The sequence below is a fragment of the Malus sylvestris genome, chromosome 4, assembly GCF_916048215.2.
Source record: "Malus sylvestris chromosome 4, drMalSylv7.2, whole genome shotgun sequence".
NCBI lineage: Eukaryota > Viridiplantae > Streptophyta > Magnoliopsida > Rosales > Rosaceae > Malus > Malus sylvestris.
Genome location: NC_062263.1, coordinates 19,914,022 through 19,920,746, shown reverse-complemented (window position 1 = coordinate 19,920,746; position 6,725 = coordinate 19,914,022). Strand labels below are relative to the sequence as shown.

The following is a 6,725-nucleotide window of genomic DNA, read 5'->3' as shown; positions in this document are numbered from 1 at the left end:
GACAAAAGGCAGGACACATTGCAAAAGCCATGACTTATCAACTTTGAAGGTATAAACACTCATCCCTGCAGAATCTATGACTTTCACAATATTGTGTGTTTGAAAAAAAAAAGTTTTATGTCTCTGTGTCTCTACATAGTTTTATATTGGTGTGCTCTGTGCAATATAGGCGGATCATTGATAGATCCGAGGGAAAAAAGAGGGTGGACAAATATCAGCTTCAATAGACAAAAACGGCACAAGCTTCCAAGAGCCCAGATCGGTGCATCTGGGAGGTAAAATTTCATATCCTTGCAAGTTGAATTGTTGTAGATCTGGTAATAATATCTGTACTCAGTTCTATGGTGTATGGATCTATGATTTAACTATGCTTATCCTCCATGCATCGCAAAACTGAGCTGCATAAAATTAACTGCTCAAAATTATGTCTCTATGCTGGATCTGCAACAATTTCCCCCAAACTTGCATCTGTGAATGACTTTTTATGTTAAGTGCTTTAAATTTCCAGCATAGTGTAGATGTGGTTAATGTGAAGGTAGACTTGCTGCTGGGTGCAGGATTCCAACATAGGACGCGCTTTATTTTTCACGTTCGCAACCTGCAATTAACCAATATGCGTTAAAAAAATAAAAATAAAATAAACTGGGTAAATAAAATCAACTTGCAATCTTCCATTTTTGAATTTTTCGTTTATTTTTTTTATTTTTTATGTTTTATTATTTTTATTATATATATATATATATATATATATATTTTTTCCTTGTGGTTTTTATTTATTTTTTAGTGAAAATAAGATGGAATTTAAAATTAGGAAAGAGTTTAGAAAAATTGGGTTGCCTCCCAATAAGCGCTTTATTTTAAGTTTGTAGCTAGACGTTGCGGAAGTCCGGTGGCTAGATCATTGGTTCCTTCAGAGTCAAAGACTCGTATGCAGTATCAAAGGGTGACTCCACGTATGGTTTCAGCCTGTGACCATTCACCTTGAATGCGTTGCCTTGAGCCTCATTAGTTATTTCAACTGCCCCATGAGAATAGATTTTAGTAACCAAATATGGCCCAGTCCAGCGAGATTTCAATTTCCCTGGAAACAGCTTTAGCCGTGAATTGAATAGCAGAACCTTTTGCCCTGGTTGAAATTCTTTTCGTAAAATTTGACTATCATGAAACGCTTTAGTTCTTTCCTTGTAAATGCAAGAACTTTCATAAGCAGTTTGACGAATTTCCTCCAGCTCATTGAGCTGCAATTTACGTTGTTCCCCAGCTGAGTCATATGAAAAATTTAACTCTTTAATTACCCAGTAAGCCTTATGTTCAAGCTCCATAGGTAGATGACATGCTTTCCCATAAACGAGTCGAAATGGTGATATCCCAATAGGAGTCTTATAAGCTGTCCTGTAGGCCCACAATGCATCATTTAATTTTAAACTCCAATCTTTACGTGTTGAACCAACTGTTTTCTCCAAAATGCGTTTTAATTCTCTGTTTGAAACTTCCACTTGACCAGATGTCTGTGGATGATAAGGTGTAGCCACACGATGATTAATCCCATATTTTGCCAACAAATTAGCAAATGGTTTATTAATAAAATGCTTCCCCCCATCACTAAGAATAATGCGTGGAATTCCAAAACGCGGAAATATAACCCCTTGGAGGAACTTCAGGACCACTGATCCCTGATTAGTTGGTGCTGCAATGGCCTCGACCCACTTAGAAACATATTCCACAACAACTAAAATATAGTGGTTTCCATGGGAAGATGGAAATGGTCCCATGAAATCAATACCCCAAACATCAAATAAGTCAACAATTAAAATACTTTGCTGGGGCATCTCATTCCTTTTGGACTGGTTGCCGACTCTTTGACATCTATCACAAGCCTTGCACCAATTATGTGCATCTTTAAAAAGTGTAGGCCAAAATAACCCACTCTGCATAATTTTTTCTGCCTAAAATGTCCCCCACATGCAAAATGGTGAGCAAATTTTAAAACACTTTCCTGTTCGGCTTCAGGAATACACCTGCGAATAATCTGGTCTGGGCAATACTTAAATAGGTATGGCTCATCCCAGAAATAATGCTTGACATCAGATAAAAACTTCTTTTTCTGCTGAAATGTTAAATCTGGATGCACTACACCTTTAACTAAATAATTAACAATATCAACAAACCACGGTGTACGGAATTGGACTGCAAATAGCTGTTCATCTGGAAAACTCTCCCTTAATGGTAGGGAATCCTCTTCGGAAGCTGTGGGAATAATTAATCTAGATAAATGGTCAGCCACCACATTTTCACTACCCTTTTTATCTCTGATTTCTAAGTCAAACTCTTGCAATAAAAGAATCCAACGAATCAATCGAGGCTTAGCATCTTTTTTAGACAACAAATATTTCAAAGCTACATGATCTGTATAACAATCACTTTAGCCCCAACTAAATACGAACGAAATTTTTCCATTGCAAAAACAACTGCCAACAATTCTTTCTCTGTGGTTGCATAGTTTTGTTGTGCATCATTGAGGGTTCGACTAGCATAATAAATAACTTGGGGAAGCCTATCTTTCCGCTTTCCAAGAACTGCTCCCACTGCATAATCTGATGTGTCACACATCAATTCAAAAGGTATACTCCAATTAGGGGTTGCAATAATAGGTGCTGTAGTGAGCAGTGTCTTTAACTTCCTGAAGGCCTCCAAACAAGCCTCATAAAAAACAAAAGGTGCATTCTTAGCCAATAAATTACACAATGGTCGGCTAATCTTGGAGAAATCTTTAATGAGCCGTCTATAAAACCCAGCATGGCTAAGAAAAGATCAAACATTCTTAACAGTTGTTGGGGGTGGCAACTTTTCAATTGCATCAATTTTAGCCTTATCAACTTCAATACCCCTGTTAGAAATCAAGTGGCCTAGGACAATTCCCTGCTTAACCATGAAATGACACTTTTCCCAATTTAAAACCAGGTTGGTTTTAATGCACATTTCAAGAACTAGAGATAAATTCTGCAAACATTGGTCAAAATAATCCCCAAAAACAGAAAAGTCATCCATAAATACCTCAACTATATGTTCAACTAACCCGGTAAATATGCTCATCATGCAACACTGAAATGTGGCAGGCGCATTGCACAATCCAAAAGGCATTCTTCTATATGCGAAAGTCCCAAAAGGACAAGTAAAGGTTGTCTTTTCTTGATCCTTAGGGGCAACTGGAATCTGGTTATACCTTGAATAACCATCCAAGAAACAATAGAAAGCACGACCAGCCAACCTTTCCAACATTTGATCAATGAATGGCAATGGAAAATGATCTTTCCTAGTACCTGCATTGATCTTTCTATAATTAACACACATACGCCACCCAGTAGTCAAACGAGTAGGTACAAGTTCATTATTATCATTTTTCACAACTGTAATACCAGAACGCTTTGGCACCACTTGAGTTGGACTACTCCACTTACTATTTGAAATATGATGGATCATCCCAGCATCTAAAAGCTTCATAACTTTATTACGAACAACTTCTTTCATAATTGGATTCAAACGACGTTGAGTGTCAATGGCAGGCTTTAGTCCATCTTCCATCAAAATTTTGTGCATACAAATTGTAGGGCTGATCCCTTTAATGTCAGCTATAGTCCAGCCAATTGCATCTTGATAACTTCTTAAAATGTGCAACAGTTTATCTTCTTCTGTTGATGATAAATCAGCAGCAATAATAACTGGCAGCGAAGAATCTGCACCCAAATAAGCATATTTCAAGTGTTCTGGAAGCACTTTTAACTCCATTTTAGGCGACTGTACCTTAGAAGGCTGCAACAGCTTTTTGGGTTCCCCCAAACTCTCAAAAACGTGCCTCCAATGTGGGGGTTGAAAAGGAACACTTTCCAAAGCTGAAACATACTCAAAAACCTCTTCATCTTCTGTGTTTTTATTCTCAAACCCATGCAACACATTTAACAATGGATCAGATGTCAAATGTGGTATAATTTCAGCATGCAATACGTTGTCAAGCACATCAACACGCATACAATCTTGCACATCACATGGCCTTTTAGTAGCTTCAAATAAACTGAACACAACAGATTGATCTTGCACTCTAAGTGTAAGTGTTCCAGCCTCTACATCAATTAACGTTCTAGCAGTTGCCATAAAGGGACGTCCCAAAATAATCGGTGTTTGCATATCTTCATCCATATCCAAAATCACAAAATCTGCAGGAAGATTGAGATTATCCACTTTAATAATTAGGTCTTTAATAATTCCCCTAGGATAAGCAACTGAACGGTTCGCTAGTTGTAGAATAACTAATGTAGGCTTAATTTCTCCTTGTCCTAGTCTTTGGAAAAACAGAAAAGGCATTAAATTAATACTAGCACCTAAATCAATTAAAGCACGTTTAAAGTGAGAATTTCCAATTGTGCATGAAATTGTAAAACTCCCTGGATCTTGTTTCTTTGGGGGCAACTTGTGTAATAGAACAGCGCTGCATTGTTCTGTAAGAATCACTTTCTCAAAATCAACGAGATTCTTTTTCTTTGTGCAAACATCCTTAAAAAACTTGGCATAAGATGGAATGTTCTTGATGGCATCAATTAACGGTAGATTAATCTGAACCTTAGACAAAGTCTTCATAAAATCTGTCAATTGTTGATATTTGACTTTGGGCTTCAACCGTTCAGGATAAGGCATAGGTGGCTCATATACACGATCCACAACAATATCTGCACCATTTTCGGAACTGTTCAAATGCTGTTTAGAATATTTCAAATTGGCTGAATTTTCAACATTTCCCGAATCTGTTTTTGGCTGTGAAGCCACCAGCGAATTTCGAACACAATTTTCAACTCTATTATCAAAACTTTTGCCAGAACGTAGAACTCTAACTGCCTTGCAATCTACACCTCCCCTAGGATTTGGTTCGGTTTGGCTGGGAAATGTACCCGGTGCCCTTTTTGAAACCTGCAAAGCAATCTGCCCCAATTGTTTTTCCATGTTTTTCACTGCTGCCTGTAGATTTTGAATTTCTTAAGTGGTTGTATTTGCCAATTTTTCAATTGCAACCTCCCAAGCAGCCTTAGGTGTAGCAGGTTGCTGTACCTGCTGTTGAAATTGAGGCCTAGAGTGCTGATCTTCGTCCCACTTTAAATTAGGATGATCCCTCCAACCTAGGTTGTAGAAATTCGAATACGGGTCATATCTGGGATGCTGGAAATTGTTAAATGCATTAACCTGCTCTGCTGTAAAATCTGGACAACCATCCTTATGTGGGCAGCTCATAAAATCATGAGTTATCATGATGCAAATGCTGCAGGCAGCTTGTAAAGGCTGATGTACAGCAACCTGTGAACCTGATAGTCTCTGTAATAACAAGTCAAATTTTGCATTAAACCGTTTCTCCATTTTTTCAATTTGTGCTGTAACATATGGTGAGCCGTTAGACATCTCAAAAACTGACCTAGATTGTGGCTGCTCAACTACCCACTATTGTGTATCTGCTGCCATTTTTTCAAATAACAAACAAGCATCTTGTGCATTTTTATCTTTGTATGAACCTCCGCATGAAGTGTTGACAAGAATTTTTGTAGTCATATTCAACCATCTGAAAAATATATGCATATGATCAGTACTGTTAATACCCGAATGTGGGCATTTTCTGATCAACTCCTTGAACTGCTTCCACGCCTCATGAAACTCTTCATTTGGTTTTTGGGCAAAAGATAAAATCTGAGTTCTCATGTCAAGAGTCTTAGAAGCCGGATAATACTTGTTTAAAATTTTTTCACTAAGTTGGGCCCAAGTACTAATGCTTCCAGATGAGAGTGTGAGGAGCCATCTCCTTGCTTGATCTTTCAGAGTGTAAGGAAATAAACGGAGCTTAATAGATTCGGCTGAAAATCCCCTCACCAAAATATTTTTGCACCCCATTAAAAATTCTGCAATATGCATGTTAGGATCATCAGATGATAACCCATGAAATGTAGGTAGAATATTCAACATGTGCTGCTTTATTTCAAATGTAGACCCTTCCTCCACTGCCAGATAAGTAATGCAACTTGGTATATTTGTGGTATGGGCTGTCAGTGAATCACCCAGGGGCAGACCAGCCTCTGGAATTACAAATGCCATTTTTTCTTTGCTGTGCAGGTCTCCAGAATTTAAAGACTGTAGAAAAGTTCCCTGCAGAGGACGAACCCTCTGCAAAGTTTGCTCCCTGCGTTTCCTCCGTAAATTTTGCTCAAGTTCTGGATCAAGTGGAATCAATTTCTGCTCTGTTGAACGGGTGCTGACCATGCACAGATTTCTGAAATCTGCACCGCTGTACTGTTGTAATCTATAAAAATAAAATAAAAATGAAAATTAATTTTTTTTTTTTGTTTTTTTTATATGTATAAACAGCAATAACTAGTTGAAAATCTGATTAGTAGGGATTATTTTAAATAATCCCCGGCAACGCCGCCATTTTCTTGATAGGGATTTTACTACTCATGTGAACGGGCTTAAATCTCCTGTTTTACTTGCAAGAATCACAAGGTTATTGTAGTATAAACGGATCTCGCAAGGTCGTCTCCACATGGACTATTAAATAATTCGAAACTAATCAGATTCCTTTTAATTATTGTAAAGTAGAAGTTTAGGTGATTGATTTTATAACCTAATTAAAATAAAAACGAAATTAATGAATTAAAATAAACAATCTGCAATATTAGAGCTAGAGAGAAAAGAAA

General features: G+C 37.4%; 1 non-coding gene across 1 annotated transcript; it reads left to right on the top strand.

The window, feature by feature from the left end:
• The first annotated feature begins 5,634 nt into the window (after positions 1–5,634).
• On the top strand, positions 5,635–5,739 carry LOC126620541 (small nucleolar RNA R71). The gene has a single exon (XR_007622561.1). It is a non-coding gene; the product is annotated as a small nucleolar RNA R71 (small nucleolar RNA).
• Positions 5,740–6,725: the final 986 nt, after the last annotated feature.